The sequence below is a fragment of the Saimiri boliviensis genome, chromosome 11 (genome assembly GCF_048565385.1).
Source record: "Saimiri boliviensis isolate mSaiBol1 chromosome 11, mSaiBol1.pri, whole genome shotgun sequence".
Lineage (NCBI taxonomy): Eukaryota > Metazoa > Chordata > Mammalia > Primates > Cebidae > Saimiri > Saimiri boliviensis.
Window position 1 is genome coordinate 56,285,354 of NC_133459.1, and position 26,905 is coordinate 56,312,258.

A 26,905-nucleotide genomic window follows, 5' to 3' on the forward strand; every position below is an offset into this window, starting at 1 on the left:
TTCAACCATTGTAGAAGACAGTGCGGTGATTCCTCAAGGATCTAGAAATAGAAATTCTATTTGACCCAGCAATCCCCTCACTGGGTATATACACAAAAGATTATAAATTGTTCTATCATAAAGACACATGAACACGTGTGTTCATTGCAGCACTGTTTACAATAGCAAAGACTTGGAACCAACCCAAATGTCCATCAATGATAGACTGGATAAAGAAAATGTGGCACATATACACCATGAAATACTTTGCAGCCATAAAAAAAAGATGAGTTTATGTCCTTTGCAGGGACAAAGATGAATCTGGAAACCATTATTCTCAGCAAACATACAATAACAGAAAAGCAAACACCGCATGTTCTCACTCATAAGTGGGAGTTTAATAATGAGAACATATGGACATAGCGAGGGGAACATCACACACTGGCGTCTGTTGGGGGTTGGGGGTCCAGGGGAGGGATAGCAGGGGTGGGGAGATTGGGGAGGGATAACATTAGGAGAAATACCCCATGTAGGTGATGGGGGAATGGAAGCAGCAAACCCCCATGGCATGCGTATACCTATGTAACAATCCTGCACGATCTGTACATGTATTCCAGAACTTAAAGTAAAATTTAAAAAAAAAGAAAAAAGAAAAGAAGTGAAAGGAAGTAATCTCTGAATGACTACATGACACTGGAATCTAGAGAAGATTCTGAAGACAATGTACATGTATGAAGAATAATAAAGTAGAGATGATGGTAATGATGGTGATGATGATGATGGGGATGGGGTGATAGCTAAGACTTAAAAAGAGCTTTCTGTGTGCCAGGCCCTATTGTAGATACTTTACATGTAATAACTCATTTTACCCTTGTAACAACTCTATGATAGGTACTGTTATTACCGCTATTTTATAGATGATGAATTTGAGCCATAGACATGAAGCCATTTGTCAATGATCACACAGTTAGAAAGTTGCCACAAGTGGCAACTATAAGATGGATGTAGGCAAGAGTTATCCATTCCACCATTTACCATTTACTAAGTACTAGCTGTGAATCAGGTACTATGTTAGAGGTTAGACTTCGGCTTTATAGAGAAAAGTTTAAGACGTAATAAAGTTAAGATTGTAATCTTTTTAAAGTATTTTTATAAAATACTGCAGGTTTGTCAGTATGGAATCATAGAATGTTCATGCATGAAAAGATCTTAGAAGTGATCTGGTCTAAGATTCTTATTTTTCAAATTAAAAAAAAAAAATAAAATAAAACCTGAAGCCCAGAGAGGGAAGGTGACTTACCCACAGACACATAGTAAATCGTGAGAGAACAAGATCAAGATCCTAGGTCTATTAACTCTTAATTATGTTACTTTTCGAAAACCAGGTAGGCCACACAAAACATGCTGTATTACTCAGGAGCTGAACCTGGCTTCCTTTTGTGGAAGTGTCAAGATCTACCACTGTCTCACCCATTCAATTCCAGTTGGCAACGATTTCACTTGGCAGAGTATTGTTTTCTTTTAGAATCTAAGAGAACCTTAGTAATTATCTGTTTACCTTATTTAAACTATTGGGAGATTATGGGTCCATATGACAAAATAACATGCCCTAGGTTTCCTGGTAGGTTAAAGAATGTCCATTGCCATCATGAATTCAAAATCTTCCTGCTTCGATGGCAGGGAAGAGACAACTGTTTGTACAGGTGAATGCCACACCACTTTCCTTAGAGCCAGCTATTGCAAAGTAAGGCACCCATATGCAGTATTGGTCTTAGTCTGCTCTGTGATTTCCCTGAACTCTGTGATGTGGATAGATGATAATTAGTAAAAAGATTTAACAGGAAAACAAAAGCCATTCTCATTGATATTAATAACAGACACGGAACTCCACCTCTGAACTCTGCCAGGCCAGGTGCTTCTTAGGCGGTGGCTGTGGCAGCCAGCACAGTCAGCAGGCAGGGAAGCATCCCCACCAAAGGTCTGGCTGACAACTGACTGTCTGAATTCATTTCAAACTCTCACTTTGCTTCCTGCAACTCCTTCAAATTGGGCTCCCTGAGGTAAAAAGTCAGTGAGACAATGGCCAAAAGGCATCCTAGATGTGCTGAGATTTTACCTGATGATGAAGAAACTGAAGTTGGGGAGACAGTTCACTCCACTAACCTGAGGGGTACTTAGTCACATGGGCAACTCTTAAGGGAAATCCCACTCTCTGACTTTCAAGAGTGGCGACTCCAAGTGTGGACTGCAGACTTGTCATTGGTCAGAACCCTGTGCTCAGAGCCTCCCGGCCTCCCCTCTTGCTAACAACCTATTTTCCATCAGGCACTTCTGCAGGGGACTGCCATTTGAGTCCTGAAGGAGAAAGCAGGGGCCTGTAAAAACAAAGGCATGAGAACAGAACTTCCCTAAGTGGCCAAGACGCCTGTTCTGGTCTGTACCTTTCAGCTGGGGCTCCAGAACCCAAACCTATTTCCTAACCTAGACCCCAAATGATTTGCCTCCATCAAGCTGCCTGCTCACTCGTTTCTCATCTCCCTGTCTCTTGACCTTTTGCACTTACTTCCTATTAGTGATTCATATTTGCTGCTTAGACCAAATATTTGGAAGCTTTCTTCTGGTTTGGGTTCTGTGTCCCTCTGACTATGTTATTATTATTGCTATTACTAATATTTTATTTAATATATATCTTATGGATAGTCTATGTGCCAGGCAAGACACTTTAATAGGCACTTTATATTCACTTGTACCCCCATCCTTTCAATAACCTTGCAAAAATAAATCGTAACACATGCCCATCTTACCGATGAGAAGGCTGAGGCTTAACAAGTCCGTGGAGCTAGAAAGTGGTAGACCAGGGGGACTTGAACTTATCTTTATTTCACTTCAAAATCTGAGAACTTTGTGCTGCCTAATTCTCATTCATCTCTTGGGTACTTCTGCCCTTAATTTTTCCAGACTAACTAGCTTAACTGCTTCCCCTGAAACTCTTTCATCTTTCCTGGTAATGGGCTCTCTTGGTATCTGAGATGGAATACATTTCCAGGAATAACAGAGAGATTGAAGTGAAAACTATAAGGGAGTGAGAAGCACATGGATTTCAATGTATTTCAAATCTCTCTCACATTAATATGAATACCAGGACTGTACCTGGATGAAGGTAAAAGCTGCTATTCAACAAAGACCTCTAGCAAGCCTCCCAGTGTTGCTAACTTCCTCTCAAGTGGAAATAATACCAGCAATATATTTAGGTCACCTCTTGCATTTGTATTCTGGTCTTCAGAGCTTTTTCATATCCCTGATTTCATGTGGGCTCCTGAACAACACTTATTATTATTTCCATGGTGTAAATGAGGAAAATAAGCCAAGAGAGGTTAAGAGACCTCCTTAAGGACACAGTGAATCACTAATATAGGCTATGGGTAACTGGATCCTGGTCTTTCAGAGGCTTCGGTTTGTCTCTTTCACAAATGTAGCACACAGGAAAATACTGTATTTTGAAGGGAACTAACATTTGTTGAATATCTACTTAATATGAAAGATGATCCTTTCCATCACATATTACATTTGATGTAATGTAATATACATTACTTCATATGAAATAGGTACTATGATTGTTGTCCATTTCCTAGGTTAGGCAACTGAGGCTCAGAAAGTTATGTAACTTGCTCAAGATCGCAGTAGTCACTGAAAGTCAGGACTGCACAAAGGTGCACCTGACTCCAAAGCCATTCTCTTAAGACTCCCTCACGGCATGCTTTTAGTCTCCATTTGTGGCCAGGATGCTTAAGGAATTCCACACACTGTTTGGAACACAAGGATGAATCCTGATGGCTCCCGCTGGTTGCTAGGTAACGTCTGTTTGGCACGATCTGGCACATCATCATGGTACTTTCGCCAACAGAAGCTGGATATCAGGATGGCAGTGAGGCAGGCACTTGCTTGCAGAAAAGCAGGCCTAGATTTTTTAGAAGCCACAAAAGCATCTTTGGATGATTAGGATCTAAGAGGCCAACAGCTTTGCAATGACAGCATAAATATTGTAGGCTGGATGGACAGGCACCAAATGGGGACATTCCATCCTGCTGTGTGATGAGGAAGCTGCCACTTTTGAGGACTTCCAAAACAAATAAACACTTCATATGCCAGAAGGAAAAAACCAGGAAAGACCTATTTCAATTGGAGCTGGTGAATGTCATTTCTTCAAGAAGCTGAGATCCAGCTGGTAGTGCCAGGTGGAGAGTGAGTTGGGTGGCTGACCTCAAGCATGGCAGCCTTGGTCTTTGGGATTTCATGGGGTGACCTGCTGAGCCAACAGCAGTGGAATTCTGCAGCTGTGGACCAAGACCTAAGTACTCATTCCCAGTGACTTAGAGACATGCTACAGCCGAGGGTGTGGGAAATGAGAGAATATGGAGATACCGTTGTTGGAGAAAGGTTTGTTTCAGCAACACTTGCCCATAGCCTGCGAGTAAGCGGGGGCTCACTGGCCACAGTGAGCTCACTCACTTACTCACCTGGGCTGCAAGCATGGACTCAGACAGATGTTGTCTTAGTTTATGGTACTTTCTTGCTTTCTATAACAAAGTACCATAAACTGGTTGGCTTATATACAACAGAAATTTATTTCTTATAGTTCAGGAGGCTGGAAGCCTGAGATCAGGGTGCCAGCATGGTCAGAGTCTGATGAAGGCCCTCATCTGGGTTACAGAGCAGCTAGCTGTCTAGTCTCTTCTTACAATGGTGCTAATCCCAGTCATGAGGGCTCCACCCTCATGACCTAATTACCTGGTGAAGGCCCCACCTCTAAATACCATCACACTGGGATTGAGATTTCAACATATGAATTCTATCTACAAGAACAGAAACATTCAGTCCATTGCCAACCTGCATTCAAGGCCCTCCTTTCCCAGGCCATGTACTATTAGGGAAGCTATCTAATACCTCTGAACTCATTTTTCTAATCTATTAAATAGAACTAACATTGACCTGTATCTCAAGGGGTTGTTATGATTAAATAATAGAATAGTTTTTAAGTGCTCCACACAATACTACAACTTCTATACTCACTAGTATTATATATAACATATCATAGTATATATGTGTCACATTATATTTTATAATATGTATTATATATACTATAATATATAATATTTATTAAATATGAAGATATGCCCTTGTCATCCTTATCTCCTACTAGGAACCAAACCATTTTTAGGAACAGGAGACACATGAGAAGTCCAGTATTTCTCTCGAGGTACCAATAATCTCTTCTATAACCTGCTCAAATGGTTGTGCTTTCTCTGCTTAAATGCCCCTAGTGATGGAGAGCCCAGCAGCTTCTATGGGTGCCTTATTTTATTTCATTAATTGGACTGCAATAAAAAATAATTCACTAAATTCAAGCAATCTGAATCTTTAAGATTTGCACCCTTTGGTCTCACTTCTGTTCCCTAAGATCACAGAATAAAATGGGGCTAATACTTACTGAAATCTTAATATATGCTAAGCAAGGGTCTGGGTATTTTATTCATTGTTATTCATTCTGACAACACTCTCATGCAATAGACGGTATTATCTTGATTTTTCAGATAGGTAAATTGAGGAAACAAAGCCACCTTTCATGTGCTTGGCTAAGAAATATTTTAAGTTAGAACTTTTTTCATCATTGAACTGAAATTATATAACATTTTCAGTGTTAAAGATTGCTGTGTTCTTGTTTCTAGGAGTAGGAAGGGAGAATGAAACCCAACTGCTCCACTTAGGGAACTTGGAAAGGAAATTGAAAAGGCAAGGCACAGACTGTAAGAAAATATTTGCAAAAGATTTATCTGACAAAGAACTTCTTTCTGGATTATACAAAATATTTTTAGATATTCTTACAACTCTAAAATAAGATAACTCCTTAAAAAAAATAAGTATTCTACCAAAGAAGAGATAAAGATGACAAATACATTCAAAGATGCTGAAAATTATTTATTTATTATTAGGAAGTTACAAGCTAAAAGTATAGTGAGATACCACTACAACCTACCAAACTGACTAAAAATAATCAGACTAACCAGGTGTTGGTAAGAAGCAGGGACACTGGGACTCTCACACTGCTGGAAGGAATGTAAAATGCTAAAACTGCTTTGGAATTGAGTTCAATAATTTCTTAAAAAGTTAAAAATAAACCTATCATGAAAACCAGCAATCCCACCTCTAAATATTTATTGAAAGAAAATGACAACACAGACCCACACAAAGACTAGGCACAAATGACCGTAGCAGTTTTGAGGAAATTGCTAAAACCTAGAAACTTGCCAAGCATCCAACAGGGGAGTGGCCAAACTCACTATGGTATATCCATACCATTAAGTACTAAACAGCAATAAAAAGGAACTATTAATACATTTGGCAATATAAATGTAAATCATAACTACGCTGAGAGAAAGAACCCAAAGATTTTATACTGTATGATTCCATTTCTATCAAGTGTTAGAAAATGAAAACTGGAGTGATATTGAAAGTAAACCAGTGGTCGCCTGGGTATGAAGATGTGTGTGTATAGGGGGATGTGCTTGTATGGGGGGGATGTGTAAGGAGGATTCAATCATAAAGGAACATAAGAAAACTCCGGGGTATGATGGAAATATTTATTATCTTAAATGTGATAATGGTTTCCCAGGTGTATACATGTATCAAAACTCATCAAATTATATACTTTAAATATATACAGTTTATTATACAACAAATATACCACAATAGAACTTAAAAATCTTGATAGAAATATGTGATCATATAGCAAGATGATCCTGTAGTCCAGTCAAGTTTAATGAGAAATAATTCTAACCCGTAGGCTTTGACAACTTGGGGGGTGTGAAAGTGTGTGTTTTCTACAGTGTTGGTGATGAATGCCACAGGAAATGTCTGGGCACTGAAGCCAGGGCCCATCACCCATTCTGGGAATGCTACAGATCTCGTCTCAAGAACAGTGGTGTTATGGAAGCGTATTAGGAGCAAGAAATCTTGTAGGTGGGGTGGGTAGCATTTAAAGAGTAGAAAAGTAATAAAATTTGTATATAAGCTTTGGATCAGTGAATGATCCACTAGGGCACCACAAAAGGAAAAGAAACAGTAAGAACTGAAGTTAATATAGAACCCAGAACATAGCTCACATGTGATACCGTCATCATTTATTCCTTTATTCATTCGTCAAGTGTGTATTGGGCTCCCTCTTTGTTCCAGACACTATTCTAGATGCCAGAGATACCACTCTGAACAAGAGATAAAATCCCTGCTGTAGAGTGCTCTGATTTTAGTGGAATGAGATGGGACATTAATACATGAAAACTCTATAATATCAGGAGGTGATGTGTGCTGGGAAGAAAAAGGAGAGCAGAGTAAAGAGGAAGTGGCAGGGCAGGGGCCTATTTGACATTGGGTAGTCTGTGAAGACCCTCTGAAGAGCAATTTGAGTAGAAACCTGAGTGAACCAAGCATGAGCCATGTGGATGTTGGGGAAGATGACTCCCTTCTGGAGAAGCAAATATAAGGGCTGTTAGGAAATGGGGGTAGTGGTGGGGGTCTACAGTAAGTCTTTCCATAATGGTGTAGTGATAACAATAACATGACTTCTTCCTCTTATTAAACCTTCTCTATGCACCATGATCTTGACTAAGAGCTTTAATACTTAGAGCAACCCTGTTAGACAAGTGCTGGTGTCATTCTCATCTTACAGCTAAGGAAATTGAGACAAACTATGTAAGTTGCTGAAAAATCACAGCCAAGAATTAGTTGAGGAGGAGACTCAAACCTACCAGAACTATGTGACTTTTGATCCTGAGCTCATACACATCCAGTGGGCAAGTGAGGGTGCATGGGTTTGTGAAGACTCGAGCAGTAGGATTGGGGGTATGTTACTTAACCTCACAGTTACATGCACTGTATCCAATTCCTTCCTTTTCTAAAAAAAATTTATTTATTTATTTTTATTATAGACATAGGATCTCACTATGTTGCCTAGGCTGGTATGGAATTCCTGGGTTCAAGTGATTCTCCTGTCTCAGCCTCCCAAAATGCTGTGATTACAGGCGTGAACCACTCCATCCAGTCCTTCCTTGTTTATTTGTAATGAAAAAATGCTTCTTTTTTTATTTATTTATTTTTATTATAGACATAGGGTCTCTTTATGTTGCCTAGGCTGGTATGGAGTTCTTGGGTTCAAGTGATTCTCCTGCCTCTGCCTCCCCAAATGCTGGGATTACAGGCATGAACCACTCCACCCAGTCCTTCCTTGCTTATTTGTAATGAAAAAAATGCTTTGTAAACCATGAAAGTACTACATAGAGATATCTTTAAAATACCAAAGAAGTCCCTGTAATTAGATATCCTAATGTTAGCTACTAGAGCAAATAAACCTCAGTATGGCAGCGTCTTAACCCTGTAGAAGATTACTTCTTGTTCACAAATAAATCCCATGCACATGGAGGTGTACGCCAAATGGTGACTCAGGGAATCAGGCAGGCTCCTTTTACCTTGTGGCTTGGTCATCACCTAGGAGCTCACGGATGTCTCCTTCCAGGGAGTAGAAATGTAAAAATAACCCAGAAAATGCGTATCTGACTCTTCAAAATCCCAGCCTTGGAACAATATTTGTTACTTCCATTGACATTCCTTGGCAAGAAATAATCATGTGCACACACTTGGGAAAGAAGTGAGGAGCCAGAAAAGGCAGTCCTTGCTGAGACAGCTGCCCCCTAGGCATAACCCCACTTTGTAGAATGAAGACCACAACTTTTTGGTGGATAATTCACTGTTTCTGGTACAGCCCCTCCCTCTCTTGCTTAAGGTCCATATGGTGAAATTTAACACAGCCCACTGGACTCTATATATGTTGGTCTCCCTGACCTACACACCCAAGTTTAAATCATGCCGTTCTTCTTGGTCTCAATACTCCAGCAACACCGACCTTTGCGTCTCAAACATGGTGTGCTCTTCAGGTTCACTGGGCATGATAAACTCTTCCACCTCTTCATTTTTTGGTTTCTTCCTCTTGCACTAGTACCTTCTGTTCTAAATGCTCATCATCACCTCACTGTCCTCATCTGCTCTCTGCCATGCTCTCAGGAAATCTCAACACATTCATAATTATTTGTTTGGTATTTTAAAAGCAGAAGCCAGAGTTACACTGTGTGGATTCGAAGCATAGATCCACTACCTACAGCTGTAAACACTTGGTTAGTTTATTTAACCTCCCTTATTCCTTATGGGCTGCTATAACAAAATGTCATATACTGGGTGGCTGACAAACTGCAGAATCTTATTTTTTCTTAATTCTGGGGTCTGGGAAATCCAAAATTAAGGTGCCAGCAGATTTGATGTCTGGTGATAGCCAGCTTTCTGATTCAAAGATGGTGCCTTCCAGTGGTGTCCTCACATGGTGAAGGGAGCCAGCTAGACTCCTATGGTCTCTTTCATAGGCGCACTAATCCCATTCATGAGAGCAGAGGATTTCAACATATGAATTTTGTGGGGACACAAACTTTTCTTGCCACTATTTCTTCAATTATAAAATGTGGATAACTATGAGTCATTCTTCATTGATTATGAAGACTGGATGCAATAATGTATACAAAATAATTAGTACAGTATTCACTATACATTAATGGCAAAAACCACCATTACTTTTGCACCAGCCTAATAGCAGCTGTCACTGTTATTACTGTTACCATTCCTCTTCACAGGTACAAGATGAGCTCAAAGACCGTCTCTCTTATTCACTTACATCCACAGAACTTATCATGATGTCTGACCATAGTGGACTTTCAATAAGTAGCTATGGGGTAAATTAACACTATCCTTTTCCTCTTGGGTGGTGGGTTTTCTTAAAGACCATCTATCTGTAGTTTGTCATTGTTTTTGTGCTGGTCCCTGTTCTTCTATGGACAGAATTGCAGTATAGCCCCTTAGTGAAGAGTACAATTCTAGAGCAGGACTGTGAGTCTCATCAGAGCTGTTTTCCAGCTATCTAATCCAGAGGAAGTTATTTTTCTTCTTGACACCTCAGTCTCCCTGACTGTAAAGTGGAGATGATTCGGGCATGCCTTACAGTGCTCTTATGAGGGCAGTATGGAGCCTGCGTAGAGAAAGCACTCCACCAATGACAGTTGTTATTTTTTAAAGATTAGTTTTGAGGGCTTTTTGTAATAGTAGAAAATAAGCACAGAATTTTGTTTAACATGCTGTGCCCTTCGTTCTTTTCCTTGAATGGACTTTAAAGCCATTGTGTTTATGAACTCCCTGGGCTGAACGTCCCCATGAAGGAAGGTAGCTGAGAGCAGGAGAAAGCCCCTGGGCCAAATTTATTTGAGGCCATGAAATAGCACTGGACATGGTCACTGTCTATTTCCTCTTGGACTCTCTTAGCCTTTGCTTTTCTGTTGGATGTCAGGTGGAGGCATGGGGGCACTAATGCAGGAATCACCACGCCTACTCAGAAAGAAGGCATTTACCTAATTGCAAAGGAACACATCCTGCCTACAGACAATAAATGGTATGTGATGCTTACATGAAGTGAGATGGATGGAGCTCTCGGTTGCTAAACGGCCCGTAACCACAGTCATTAATCACACACGGCACGCCCATTGCCAGTAATGGACTTCACCCTGGAAAACTCCAACTCATGGTGCCAACGGGTTAAAGGGAAGGCCTCGCCTCTTATGGAAATGTGGGTCTCCCCTTGGGATTAACCCTGGCGTTTGCCACCCCTAATTCTCTGAAAAGCCCTTTTAATTGATTTTTCTTTCTATTCCCTCCAATCTATCAAGAGCTCACTTGCCAGCCTCTGCCTGGACCCAGAGACATTACCTGAACTGTATGAATTGCTAAGAAGCTGCTAGTCTACTAGGAATTTCCCTTTTCTTCTTTCCTTAATAGACATAAAAGTAACTAAACCGCAATAGCGGATCCTCATTTTTTTGCCACAACCCACATCTCTGCAGCCAGATCTGGGTGGGAAAACTGCCCAACATCATTATCTACAATTCGCTGAGTGCTTGCTTTCAGCCAGGTGTGGCCACATTGCCTCTCCAGAATTAATCTGAATAATTCCACGGCTCTCCATTTTTCTAGATAAAGACACTGAGGTTCAGAGAGGTTAAGTGAATGGCTTGGCCAAGTTTGCACAGCTAAGGATGGAGCTGATGTCCAAACAAGCACGTCAGATTGCAAATCCAGTGCCCTTTCTGTGATGCTACAGAGTGCCCTGGTCATTCTCGTTTCTTTGTTGGACCGGCATCTGAAGTCTTCTCACAGCCACAAATGAATCCGTTTTCCTCTTAACCAGCATTAAAAAAGCAGAACGGCAACAGGTGTGCTTGAGATAATCATGAAAAGTGGACTTGCATTTTCAAATGCAGTTAAGATCCACCACAGTGATACTCACAAGCTAGATCCAGTAAATACTGCTTAACTTATAGGTAGGTGCTGGCCCAGCTGTGGTACACTGAAATGCTCAGGATGTAAAGGGCTAGGCATGGTTCAGTCTATTTACTTTTCATGGGAGAACCAAAGGATTAGGTAATTTGTAATAAATTCCTCAGCTGTGCAGAATTTCTGCAGAGACAGTATTAATTTGATTAATTAGGAAGAAGCCATCTGACATTTCCTTTTGGGGGGGCCATATATTCTCATAAGCTCTGTGTGGTTTTGAACCAGGGGTGGTAGAAGAGCATTTTTAGGATGTCCCAGGCCTGTACCAAAATTGCTCAAGCAGCTAGATTGATTTTTTTGTGCTAGAGGTCATTTGCAATGGAAAGATTTTCCTTTTGTCCCTTCTGCTGCCTTGGTTGCCAGAGGCCACTGATCTGAAAAAGGCATGGGCAATTCCTCAGTCTGGCCTACAAAATTCCCCATGAGCTGGCCTGGTCCTGGCATTCCATTGGAGTCACTGACCTTTTAGGACAGATAATTATGTGTTGTGGAGAGCTGTCTCATGTATTTTAGGATATTTTGCAGCACAAGCAAAACTATCTCTAGACATTTCCAAAGGTCATCTGGGAGGCAAAATTGGTTGAGAACCACTGTAATAGTGTACTGAGTTCCTTGAGGAGGTGGACTCTGTATTGGTCTCAGTGTTATTCCCAGAGGCTATCACTGTGCCTGACACATAGCAGACACTCCATGCCCTTTGGATGAATGTAGCATGGAGCCCAGGCTCACGTTCTGCTAGGCTCCCTCTATACAACACACTCTTCCTTACCTGCGCCCAGTGCTTTCCTTCCTTACCTCTGTGTCTTGACTCTTCCACCTAAACCGTTTTTCCCCTTCCATCCTCACGTTTTCAGAAGGCATCTTGATGCCTTCAAGATTTTTTTTCCTTCAAGATTCTGTTCAAACACCATCTTAACCAAAGCCGTCCCTGATCACTCAGATGGAATACATCTCATCATCCCCTGACCTCCCTAAGACTTGTTATCTCTGTTTCTTTTAGAATATCCAACTCTTTCTGGGCAAGGTAATATAATCTAGCAGATAAGAGATCAGACTCTGAATTGGAATTACTTTCCATACTTTACTGCCAGCAAAACTAAGGAAAAGTGACTTATCCTTTCTCTCCGAGAATATTTCTATTTCCTCATGGGCAAAATGCAGGTAAAAATAATTACCTGCAGGGATTAAATGAGATCATGTATTTAATGGGCATGGCTAAGTTCCTGGGATGTAGGAATGAATAGCTGTTATTATTATTCGCACTTTGAAATGGAAGTTCCCTACAGACAAAAAACAGGTTCATGTTCATCCTTGTATCTCCAGTTTGAAGGTCAATGCCTGATAAATAGTAAATACTCAATAACTCTATTCATGCACAAAGTTGGTACTTTAAGCTGGAAAATTCTCCAGGACAGTAGAGTCATGGATTCTTCCTGTGCAAGATGAGAAGGAGCCTAGTCTGAGCTCCTCAACTTACATAAGGAAAAAATGAAGGCCAGAGGGTAAAAATGGCTCGTCCCCAGCCACACAAGGTAACAGAAGTCAAGGTCACATGCCAGCTAGGCCTACTGCCCTTCTAATCACCACATATCACATTCCGGAGAAGTCCAGTAGAGCCCCGCTCTCTCCTGTTTGCAAAGTGGTGACAAGAGAAACTTGCTTCAGCATGTGGGAAGCTAATTAGAGCTAATTTATTATCTTCTCTCAGAATTAGGGTACCAGGTAGAATCTGTTGGAGGTCTGTGCTGCAAAGAGAAATGTTTTTGGTTATATTTACACATCTGATTTTGAGAAGTATGTGGAAACCTAATCATAACTATTATAACCTGCTCACAGGCTCTAAGTATACTTATCCTGGCTACATGAGAAGTTTTCCAAAGTGCAGCTTTGGGCTGCATCTTTTTCAATGAAGTTCTTGCCGGGCTATCTTCTATGGGATTCAAACCCTCTCTGAAGCTGTCTGGAGGACTAGACAATGTGCTGGTGTCAGGCAAACTGGAAGAGTTTTGGAAAAATACCATCTCTGAGCCTCTGTTTCCCCCTCAGTATAATGGAATAATCATACCTACCTTGCAGGTTTGATATGAGGATGAAATGTAATACTACATCTGTGTGGCATACACAAGGTCAGGTACATACAGGAGGCATACATTAAATATTAGGCCCTTCAGTAAACGATAGCTTTGACCTATGAGTATGTGTAGGTGTTTGCTGTAGAAAACTCTGGTCCTGCCCATGAGCGCCAACACATCTTCAGCTTCATTCTAGGCTCTGCACTTGGGGCTTGATAGAGTTACGGGGCCAACATAATAGGGAGATGGCTGGAGTACAACTGAGAAGCCATTTTATTGGAGAATGATGGAGGAAGTGTCATGATGTGATTGGTGAAAAGACAATGGACTTAATTAAGCATTACGTAGACTTGTATTTGAATCTCAGCTCTAGCACTTTCCACCACAGGATCTTGAGAAATTCACTTAACCTCTCTGAGCTTAGTGTTCTCAACTGCGATATGGGAAGGAGTAATTAACTCACATAGCTGTTGTGAAAAACGAATTTATATTATACATATAAGAATGCACACTACATAGTAAGAGCAAAATAACTGAGCATGACAAGGCAGACGCTGGTCCCAAATCCTGTTAGACATATACCACATATTCAGTAAATGTGCTAAATGATTTGGACAAAATTTACTATAATCTGGAATGAATGGGAAATGGAAAAAGGACACTGTACTAGGAGGCAGAACCATATTGGTTTGTATCCCAACTTTGCCAATCAGATAAACCATATCTTGCCAAGTCTCAATTTTCTCATTTATAAAAGAAGGTGATCCTAACAAAGACAAAAGAGTTGACATTGGCAAAGAGAAATCATCAGTTGTAAAGTAGACTCGCATGATATTTAAAAAGCATTTAGTGTAGTACCCTAAAACAGTAAGCCATTCAATAAATGGCTGACAATAGCTTTAATAGATAATCGTAAGACACCTAAAAGTGCCAGTCATGGGTTTTTCCTGTGAATGAGATTCATCAGGATCCCTGCCTCTTTGAAGGAACAGCAACAATATCACCCTCCTCCTCTTCATCATAGATGAAGGGATTGGAAAGGTAAGGGCGTGTATTTTCCATCCAACATCTGATGACAGAAATGTCATCTGTGGGAAGTACACACCTTTGTGTGTAGGATGGTCTGTGTTTTAAATGCCCTCGTTTGCTTTTCATTTTAAGATTTTTATCATCTTACAGGTTTTCACATTTTTTTGACATTTCTCACCCTTTTCTTCTGTTGCCACAGCCCCTGTCTGTAGAATCCATTTTCTCTCTCAAGTATTCTTCTAGTTTCTTGTGGCCTTAGAAAGCTTCTACTAGCACTTGGTAGAATTTTGTATAAAATGAGAAACAGATTCCGAGTGGAGGCCTGAGGGCTCTTCTGTGAGTAGAATATATGAATGTTGATGGGTGAAATTGTTGAGAGCTACTTTGCCTGCATTCTATCCATTGGCCTGACCTAGATTCACAGCCCAAGTTATGTCTTCTACTGATGGTATGGGAATCTGCTCCCTGGTGGCCCCTGATGAGCCTCACCTCCTGCCTTTACACCTGTGCTTAGTTCCCTCCACAGCCCCTGAGTCCTGGCTGGCCCTATGGGTCTCACCAATGGAATATGTTAGAAGAGTTGCTGTGCTAGTTTTGGAACAAAGCCTTCAGAAACCTAAGTGCTTGACAAATACATTAATCATTAATTCTCACAACATCCCCCTGAAATAGATATAACCATCTAAGAGGTAATAGTTTCATGGGTATCTGGTGCTGTTTGAAATCCTTCATATGAAGTGACTTATTTAATTATCACATCAATCATATGAGGCCCATGTTATTACCGTATTGTACCCATTTTACAAATGGGAAAATCGAAGCACAGATAAATTACCTTTCCAAAGATCACACAGCTAGTAAGCTTAGAGCTGGGTTATTTAAACCAGGCCATCTGATTGTAGAACCTGCACATCAATCGCTATGCTAAACTTGAGAGAGGTGAAGTGTGTTGCTCAAGGTCACTTAAAAACCATGGCAAAGCTAGGATCCAAACAGGTTTCATGGACTCCACGTCTAACCCTTCTGGCTTACAAGCATCTAAAAGACAGTTTTGCTCTAGAGTTGTCAACAGTTTCCTTCACCTAAACACAAAGACAGCTTCTACAAAAAGTAAAAATATGCAGCTTGCAACCAGTGTTTTTTTTTATCATAATTTTATAGAATCCTTCTGTAGTTTCCTTTTCCATATTCAGGAATGGAATTACATAACTGAGTGTATATATGTATGGGTATGTTTGTATAAAACTATATACACTATAGAAGTGACAGCTCTCCTAGGTCATTTTCTTTCTCTGTGCTCAAGTTGTAAGCTCATTTGTTCATTCAACAAACATAAAAGTGTAGAGTATCCCGTCACATTCTGCTATTTATGGTGCTGTGGCATGGAGCAGGTATTGTATAGTCTCTAAGACTTAGCTTCCTCATCTGTAAAATGGAGTTAACAATAGGGTATATGATAATCTATATCCTAAGATTCTTATGATGAGAAAATAAAATAAATAAGAGGCCTATCAGAATGCCTGATCCAGATGGCAATCAAATACTTTAAAAGTTATTATTAATAATAAATAATAGAAGTCTAGCACTCCTATGATCTGAATATGTATGTTCCTCCAAAACTCATATGTTAAAACCTAATTTCCAATGTGACGACATTAAGAAGCAGGGACTTTGGGACATAATTTGCTCATGGGAGTGGAACCCTTATGAATAGAATTTGTTCCCTTGGAAAAGAGGCCCAAGAGAGACCCCTCATCCCTTCTGACATGTGAGGACACAGTGAGAAGCCAACATCTATGAAGCAAGAAGCAGACACTCATCAGACATCAAATCTGCTGAAATCTTGATCTTGGAACTCCCAGCCTTTAGAACTGTGAGAAATAAATTTCTGTTTTCTATAAGCTATTAAGTTTTGGTATATTGTTATAGTGACCCAAGTGGACTAAGATAACTACCTACTAGTCACTATGCTGAGTTCTTTGAATTCAGCAAGAAAAAGGTCCTATTCCTCATCTTCAAGGAGGCCACAGTCCCCATTAGGAGAACAGCATGTAATGGACAGCTGGCCTTGGGTTTGGAGGTGGTGCTGTAACAGAGGTTATGGCCAATGTTGTGGAGCCCAGAAGGCTAAATAAATTCCTCACTGATGGGAGTGTGAATAAGAAGATGCTTTGGGATGTTCCATAGAGAAGGGATGTTTGAACCCAGACCTGATGTTTGGAAAGGGTTTGGAAAAGAATATGAAATGAGAAACATGGAAAGGGAATTTCAAGTAGAGAAAAAGACTGAGCCAAAGCATGGTGGTGTGGTTGGGCCTGGATAGTTTCCAATGAGTAAACATTTTCTGGGAGACTAAGTCTGGTGTGGATGGTTAGAGAACAGAGGCAAGCACTAACCCCCCTGTTCTGATTTACAAGTGATAGGACTCTAGAATGTTCAGTCTGCAGACGGAGACTGCAGAGGAATCTGAGATAAGATGCCTAAGTAATCTAAGGTCAGATCATGAAGCATCTTGGGTGTCAAGCTAAGGAGGTGAACTTTATCACATAAATAGGCAGGAGGAATTGACTGAAAAACCCCTAATATCTATTGATCAATAAATTGATAGACAAACTTAGAGATATATAAATATTACTGATATATTAATATTTATATGCATAAAGCAATCTCTGTCTATATTTTATCTTGTACTTTTTTAAAAAGTGAGTAGGGTAAGAACAGGGTCGACTTGCTGTTTATTCATCATGATCGCCACAGCAATTAGCATGGTAACACTGAAAGAACTTGAAAAGGTACTGGAATGGATGAACGAATAAGCTATAATCACTATCTTTTGATGTTTGTGGAAGGAACCAATGAATTTACATCTTGAATGTAGAGGAAGGCAAATAGTTTCACAAAGCAGATGGCATTTAATATTGGCATTGTAGATTGGTACAATTCAGCCTTGCAGAAGTGAACTATTACTGCACAGAGAATAATCCCACTGCCCAATGTATAGTAAAGGGTTGAAGAGCATAAATTCTGGAGCCAGAGTTCAAGTTCTAGCTCTGCCATTTAATAGCTTGGGCTTGACAGCATTTTTTAGCCTATGTGCCTCAGTTTCCTTATCTGTACATGGGGACAATAAGAGTACTCACCTTATAGGATTATTGTATAGATGTAAAATGCTTACCACAATAAGCTATACATTATAGTGTGTATATAAATACTGTGTATAATAGTATTGGCTATTATTAATAGTATTATTGCTGGGCTCTGAATGCCATCTGTAGACTGAACACTCTAGAGTCCTATCACACATAAATCAGTTCTTTCTTCATATATTATATCTGAGCAGTCTATATGAGTCTCTTTGACACAGGTCTCTTTGGTACAGATGAAGACCAGAGAGCTTGGGAGTCACTTCTGAAGAGAAGACTGACTGATTAAACAAAGGTAGATGAGGAAAACAAAGAACATATCGAATGCCAGGATTCAGATGGGACTGCTTCATGGTATTAATGAGCAGAGAGATCTGGAGAAACCATGTCAAAGCTTTCCGAGAAAGACCGAGAACAGTACCTGGGGAACACCAAAAAGAGAGATGATAAAGAAGGGATGACAGCTCCCTGCAGGCCTGGACCAAGTGCAACACAGAACAAGCAACAAGACCAGAAGAAAGCAGTGTCTTGTTACATTCCTTTGCTAGGCTTTAAATCAGCAGTGGCTTCCTGGCAGGATGAGGCAGGGCTCCAACCATTACAGGTTATCCAGAAGCCACCAGAGAAAAATGGAGAAGGGAAGCCTTGAAGAATGAGCGTCGTCCCTGATGTGATGTGGTTTCCATAGAGACCACTCCAGACAGTAGCCAGGAAGGGCAGTGCCTGTCCTCAGAGCAGTTAACAAGCTATTAGACCAAACATGAAGGTGCCAGCAGGTGAGAATGAAGCCGCTACATCACAGCTGTCTGTTTGCTAACATCAAACAGAGGAAAAAACAGCCATAAATCAGCCAGGCCACTGCAGCCATTGAGTCAAGTTCAGGGGAACATGACAAGATTTCTAACCTGTAAGTCAAAGCCCCGGGACCACGTCCCAGAGGTAGATGCTCAGAAGAGTGATGCTCACATTTTCCCAGACTGGTTTGAGGGTTCAAACAAGGTTAAAACAGAACAAAACTGCACCACTAGCAAACATACAGACAGTAACTAAGAATGTGGGAAATACAAGCTGAGGAGAATGCGGGAAGGCAATAAATACAAGAGGATTTCACAACATGCTCCCAACATTCAGACAAAACAGAAGACACAGCAGGGCTTTGTAGCAGGCAGGAGGATACACACCTCTGGAAACATTCACTGCTTAGTTTTAAGATGGCGAACTGGATTTGAAACCTTCTCAGAGCAAGTGCTTTGATTCTACTGGACAGCCTGTTCAGGAAAGTGTCCAGAGAAGGGAAGCACAACTACCTACTGAATCTCACACTAAGCACTGAAGATAATGAGCCATTATCTCAGTGAGCCATTTATTGTGTAGTTTTGCCTGCCCTCTGAAGAAGTACAGTCTCCTTGGGTCCGCCCTGCCATCTACAAGTACGTCTATTTGCACAAGTAGATGGCGATGTAATGCCCAAGTTCTTTATGTCTGATTCTTGACTACCTGGAGCCCTACCTCTTGCTTCCTTCCCCTCACACCTGAGCTATATTTAAAACACCACACCTTGCTGTCAAACATGCTATTATAGCTCTTTTTTTTTAGCTTAGTCAATTTCGGCCTTGCTCTATGACTCAGCTCAAGGGCCATCTCATGCATTCATTCATCCACTCATTCATTCTTTCAACAAGAGCTAAATGCTTCCCAAGTACCTGATACCTTCCGGGAGTTCTTCCTCTCTGCTTACCTATATACCTGCACTTCCTGCTAATGAAACATATTGCTCTGGGCCAGGATTGTTTATTAATGTATCTGTCTAGCTCACTAGATTTTAGATTCCTTGAGGGCAGATTGTGTCTTGCTCACAGACTAACATAGTTTTTAGAATTGAGCACATAACAGATGCTCAATAAATAATTATTAAAGGATGAATAAAAGAATAAATGAATAAACTGCATTTCAAATTCTATCCAGGTTGCTGTATTCTGAAGGGAATTCTCCAAGCCATCAAGTTGGCCTGGGATGAAATGTTCTTGTGTGCATTACTTAATAAAAAGAGCTCTGGGTCAAATGAAAAATTTAAAGTCAATATGAAATTGATCCTCATCAGCACTTTCTCTTCCAAACATATAGACAAAAGGACATTTCTGAAACATATGTATTAGTGTTGCATTTTCTGCTCTATAGACTCAGTGATCGTTGTCACCGCTAAGCCCAGCTCTCATTAATTTATGGGGCATCCGGCATAATCAGCAACAGGCTTCTTGGCAGCATAAATCGGTGACCAGCTTAGAATTTGGGAGAGTCTCTAAGCTGCAAACAGAACAATTTTCTTTCATGCTCTTTTCTGTTAGAAGTCACTGAGCATTATTTAAATTAAGCTCAAGACCTTTAGGGTGAATCTTCAAGGACCTACCAAGATCATCAGCCAACCTGTCTTCCTCAACTATTCAGGGAAAGAGGATATAGGCAACCATAATGACACATCTGAATAGTACATTCTTAGGAACACCTGTCACACCTTTACTCAGTTTAGTAGCCATATAAATAAAGATACGCTCAGAAGGAGAAAAAAGGAGGCAGCAGAGAAGAAAAACGAAATTCTTCTTATTGGAAGAAACATGACGTAATGAAAGAGCCAGATGTACCAGTTGTGACAATCTTGCACATAGTACCTGGCACACATATGCGTTCATCACTTGAGGTGATTGTTGTGAAGATCTGTTGAGGCTGGCTTCAGATAGAACTGAGAAAATGATTCAGGACCTCCTGTTTAAGCAGCAGGATGTGAAGTCATGGCATTTCTGGCTGCATTTCCTTTTTTCAGATTCTGAAGCATTGTACAGTGTCACAGCCTGAGTGCTCTCTTAGCCAGACACATCTAATGATACTCTATAATCCCTTTTCCTTCTATTATTTTGCTAGGATATTTGTCTTAGAACATTTGGTTTAGAATGTTTCACCTTTCTCCTAGTCGAGACATAGAGTGGGCCTCAATTGCTTAGAAACCAAGCTGAACTCACAAAGAAAAGAAGATGGGAGAAACTTCCCAGGAGGAATATCTCCATATTGCAGGTGAAGGTAACAGGGAAGACATGCCTCTGTGCTAAAACTTCAGGTGGTCCTAGTAATGGTACTATGGGGAATGAAACATGGAGAGGATTGTAAAAAGTTGCAGTGAGGAAGGGGCTTTCTCCCAAAATGCAACCCTCCAAGGTTAGTGAGAAGAGTCTAGGCATGTGTGTATATCTATGTGTGTGTGTGTGTGTGTGTGTGTGTGTGTGTGTGTGTGTGTGTGTTAAAAACTTGAAAATATGATCACAGCAATACTATAAAGAAGGTATTATTTCTTCTACAAATGAGCTTCAGAGTGGTTAAGACACATGCCCAAAGCCGCAGAGCTGGTTATTAGAAGAGCCAGGACTTGAACCCATCACCCCAGTTTTGAATTTTTTAATCAGTTCAGTTGCCTACTTTTGAAAGCCAACTAAAATTAAGATATGTACCCTCTGGGCCAGCTGAGAAAATTGCTGTGGGCTCCCTGAGTTTGCATAAGTCCTGACCATTATGATATACTCTGTTCTCCACCCTATGGCTCCTCCTCGGGACATGACACAATTCTAGGACATTCTTGCACACACCCTTTGGCTGGTCCCACCTGAGGTACTTGGGATAATTCTCTTTATCCTGAGCCAGTCCTAGTCCAAAGCCATTCTTCATTCTGCTTCATTTTCTTAAAATCTCAATTTATTTATTTATTTATTTATTTATTTATTTTATTTATTTTTTTTTATTGCATTTTATTTTTTGGGATACATGTGAAGAACACGCAAGATTGTTGCATAGGTACACACATGGCAGTGTGGTTTGCTGCCTTCCGTCCCCTCACCTGTATCTGTCATTTCTCCCCATGCTATCTCTTCCCACCTCCCCACCCCGCCATCCCTCCCCCATTTCCCCCCAATGGACCCTAGTGTGTAGTGCTCCCCTCCCTGCATCCATGTGTTCTTATTGTTCAACAACCGACTATGATATTTATTTTTTATATTTACAAAAGTTACTCATACTCATTACACCAGATTGAGAAGAAAAAAAAAAAGAGAAAAATAAAAGCCCTTATTATACTGCTGTGTAGAAAAGTTCACTCTTAATATCTTAATGCATTATCCTTAGTCTTTTTAGGTGTCTATAATTACCCACCTAAACATATGTTAGGAACAAAATTGGAATCCTGTTGTATATAAAGTTCTGAAGCCTACCTTCATGTCCATATGTATATAACAACACGAAAAATTCTTTAGAAATATATTTTGTATAATGACTGCATTATTCAACTGTGAAAATTTTAGTAAAACCGTTTTCTTATTTTTGGAAATTTAGGTTGTTGGCCTTTTGTCAAAATTGCAAGTAATGTGGAAATAAATTTTTTGACCACAAATTTTTATTTCTATTTTTAGGATTGAATATCATAAGAACAATTCTGGACTGAAGAGTTACAATGTCATTTTAGACACTTCCAGATAATCTGTATTAATTAAATTCTCACCAGTTAAGTTCCATTCTACACTAGAAGATCATTTTTTCTGGAAGCGCTCCTCAAAATGGTAATAAAGGGTAATTCTTTTAGATGATCTTGAATTTGTTTGAATGGGAACTGCGTTTAATGAAACATGTTAGGGCAAGACTGTTTCATTTTTTAAAAATTATTTTTAAGGAACACAATAATTGTATATATTTATTGGGTACAGACTGGTATTTTGATACATGTATACAATGTGTAATGATCAAATTCAGGTATTTAGCATATTTCTCACCTCAAACATTTATTAATTTGTGTTGGGAATGTTCAAAATTCTTTCCATTTGAAATTATGCAATAAAATATTATCTATAGCCACCTTACAGTGCTGTAGAACTCTAGAACTTTTTTCTCCTATCTAGCTATAATTTTGTATTCATTAATCAAATTCACTATTCCCTCCTCCTTCCATTCTTCCCAGCCTCTAGTAACCAGAGTTCTCCTGTCTACTTCTGTAAAATAAACTTTTTTAGCCCCCATATATGAGTGAGAACATGTGATGTTTGTCTTCCTGTGCCCGGATTATTTCACTTAATATAATGTCCTCTAGGCTTATTCCTTTTCCTGTGAATGACAGGATTTTGTTCTTTTTTCATGGCAGAATACTACTCCATTTTGTATCTATATCTCATTTTTTAAAAATCCATTCATCTGTTGATGAAAACTTAGGTTGATTCTGTCTTGGCTAAAGTGAATAGCACCACGATAAACATGGGAATGCAGACATCTCTTCATCTATGTCATTTTTGTCCTGAGCACATAGCTAAGCTACATTTACATTCCTCTAACAATTAAATTGGGCCATATAACTGAATTCTGGCCAATGGAATATGGATGGAAGGGCTGTCTGCCATTTCTGGAAATGGTCCCTAAACATCTCCAAAGTATGATCTTCCTCTGTCTTTCTCCATCTTCAGAGACCTTAGAGGCCACAGGTTGAAGATAATGGTGACACAAATAAGATGGGGAAACCTAGCTCTGAATGGTTATATTAAATATCATAGCACACTTTTAAAAATTATGTTGTTGGTTAAGGCAGCTAGCACTGTTCATCCTAACAAATACAGTACGTGTGTGACTTACTCAATGGTCCCCAAACTAAAAAGCCTCAGATGGCTCTTTGTGTATCTAGTCATTAATCTGCGGTCGGCCAGCATGCCCTTTCACAGGGGCCTGTGGTGATCTGTAGCTCCTAAAATTCAAGCCTAGTGTTCAGCACACAGTTGGTTTATGTAGGTGTGGGCTTACATGTATTTATGGAATGAATGAAACCTTGCAAGAGCCCAGTTACTCTACCTGGCTGACACCCAAGCAAGTCTCACTCTGCCATTTGAAAAGGATCATCCACTGGCCTCTGCCCGCTGCTGCTATTAAGAGCTTCATCCCCAGAACAAGCCCATTGCAACTATACAAGGCAACTTACACTGCTTCCCCATAACAAAAGCCCAAATACAGGGAACAGCCCTTCCGAACAGAGGCTGTTGTGCAGAGGGAAGTGGGGTTTCCCAACACAGTCATTTCTCTTCTCCTGCTGACGCCAATTACAGTTTGCTACATGTAAACTGGGGCAACATCTTGCCCACCCAACAGTTCCAGAAATGGGCCCATTGTCTTCACAGTAACCTAGGAAGAGAAAGCTGTTCCTCCTTCTAAGTCCTTTGTCTGTTTTTTTCCCCCAGAACATTTGGCAAACACAGAGAGATATGTTCAAAGAAGAGGTGAGTTTGGAACTGCAAATCTTCCCAGCCTCAGGACTTTTATTTTGGTTGCTTGCCGTGCTACAAAGCTGGAGGTCTAAAGTGGAGGTGTGCAGAAGATACTGTCTGGCTTGTAAAGGGTCTAATTACATGTATGCACAGCCCTATGTGGCAGTCTGGGAAGCCAATGATACAACTAACTATACTAAAACAACAAACGTGAGCTTCAATGACGGGCCCCTGCCTATAGAACCATCATGTTGTCATTTTCATACATTGTCATTCCTTTCTTTTGTTCTAGCTTCACTTGTTGACTTTTCTCCCCCTATTAAAATCCTCCTCCTTTCAGGACACCATCGAGAGTCACCTCCTCAGTGAAGCCTTCCATGATTTTATACCACCCATCCCTATCTGAATGAATGTATCTTTGTTCTCTGTTAATCCAATATTTGCCTGGGCTTTTGTCATACTACTTTCAATGTCTACACCTCATTATCAAATCAAAAAACAAGAGTCATCAGTCTCTAAGTTCCTTGCAAGCTTCAAAACTTTATATTTTTCTCAATTATATCTTAATAAAGCTGATAAAACTTAACTATATGTGGATATTTACAAAACTTTAAAAAATAGTGTTTGCAAAAGACTTCAAAGCAATGTATCAAATTGAAATCCAGTATCAAAACAGGCAGTAAAGTGCTCTTTTAAAATTGTACATTTTATATCAATAAAATTTCAAAATTTAAAAACCTTTTTAAAAATTCTTAGGAATAATAACCAAATCATTTTAAAGTATTAATAGAAAGACTGTGGCTTTGGAATAAGAAGACTGGAGTGGAGCATAAGTTCCTTCTAGCTGAATGACCTGGGCATGATTTAGCATGTCTTTGTACCTCAGTTTCCTCATCTGTAAAATGGCAGTAGTGCTGACTTTGCTTTGCTAAGCTGTTTAGTAGAATAAATTAGACAGTGCACATGAAACCACTTTATAAATAAAATACAGTGTTTGTATTAGTTATAGCAACCAAAAGCCCTAAGTGAGTCTCTCCCTACCCTGAGGGCTGCTACCACCACTTCTGGGTTAGACATCTTAAAACACATATCTCAGATTCCCAGAATCATGCTCAACAATATTCACTGTCTCTCTGCCTATACAATAATGATCTTTCAATAAAAATCTCTTTGATGATATTGCGCTAACAGTCACAATAACTTTAGCAACTCTTTAGTGGCTACCTGCCTTCTGCTAAACATTTGCTAGGCATTTGCCACATAAACAGAAGAAAAGAATTAGCCAGGCTTAGGGTCAAGTCCCACATTTGCAAATAAATATTTGTGTGATCTTGAGAAAATTGCTTCACTTTTCAAATCTTAGTTTCCTTATCTATAAATCAGATATGATAGTACCTATTATAAAGGATTGTTTTGAAAATTAAAATGTGAACACCTACTTAAAGCATGCAGATGCATTACATAACATAGCAGGTACTCAACAAATATTAGACTCTTTCCCTTTGAGCACCAAGATTCTAGAATTCCACAATATAAAGCGTTCATATAAATAGATGTGTGGGAGATGATGGGTGGCTTCTAGCAGGGTGATGTCAGGGAAAGATTTAACCAGAATCTCCATTGCAATATCGCATTGGGCCCCTGCATGCATCTTTCACCCACTGTGCTCATCACCACAATATTTTACAGTGAACATTTAATTTGTTCTATAAAAAGAAAGATTATTCTCAATGATGCATGTGATAAATATGCTGGCTTTAAACCTTTTAGAAATATTAAAGGTTTTACAGCTCAATGTTTGACAGACTTGATTAATCCCTTCCCCACAGAAATATTCAGGAAGATAGCTGTGGTTGGGCTTTAAAGCTCCGAGAGCGTTCTTTGATAAAGGTAAAGAAAACATAAAGAACCTTTAAAAAGAGAGCTTCTTGTGCCACACAGAATAGACAAAGAATAGGAAGACCCAGAATGCTGCAGACTATGATAGAGAGTTGGAAGTCAGTGTGGGGGTGGGGAGCGGGGAAACAGTGCTTTAAAACCTCTCCTTTGGAGGAGTTTTTAAATGAAAGGCACACATCCAGCCTGTCCGCAGGACATTAGTCTAAGAGTTTTCTTCTCTGCGGGATTTCAAAATGGACGATGTGGGAGGGGGCACAGGGCAGAGCAAGGACAGTACGAACTTCAGAGAGGAATGAAACAGAATACACCGTGGCCCCTTCCCAGAGTCCCAGACTATGCAACAGCCTCCTGCGTGCTTGTTTGGTCACCAGAGGTATTTCTTGCACAGACCTCTTCAATCCCCACTGGATTTTGAGCTGCTCTAAAGAAAAGGAAATATGTTTTGGCTATTTTTCCCCTCAGCACCTAGCCTAGCTTTCGTACGTAATAGATGCCTCACAGGTCTTAAGCAGATAGAGTTGGCCTTTAATAAAACTGTTATAAAATTGTCTAATAACACAAGTAGTAAAAAACAAAAACAAAAAAAACAAAAAAACAAAACTCCTACTTAAGAACGATGCTTACACAATTACTAACAGATTCTACCTTCCTTCATCCCATGAAACAAAAGGAAACAGAGACTAAACCACGGAGACTTACTAATAAAACCTCACTCAGCAAATGCCTATCGAGCACTATTACTCGATATCCTAGCTGAGCTGGACATCGTTTCCAGCCTCATTGCCTCATGAAGAAAAACCTGTCAGCATTGTGGTAGCTACTATAATGGAAGCATATTTGGAAAACCATGCAAGACAAAGGAAGGTACACCAAACCTAGTGTTTTAGTCCACGAGAGATGTTAGAAAAAACTTAGAGAATTAATGCCAGACACTGAAGCGGAATGTTAAGGACAATGCAAAGAGAGACTAAGGAAGGATGCACACTGTATCATGCACACGATTTTGATCTGTGAACCTCCATTGCAACTCCAG

At 40.0% G+C, this 26,905-nt stretch overlaps 1 protein-coding gene across 2 annotated transcripts in view; it reads right to left on the reverse strand.

Moving 5' to 3' along the window:
* The window catches only part of DAB1 (DAB adaptor protein 1), a 1,282,121-nt gene that overhangs the window by 879,763 nt on the left and 375,453 nt on the right, over positions 1–26,905 (reverse strand). The window lies entirely within an intron of this gene.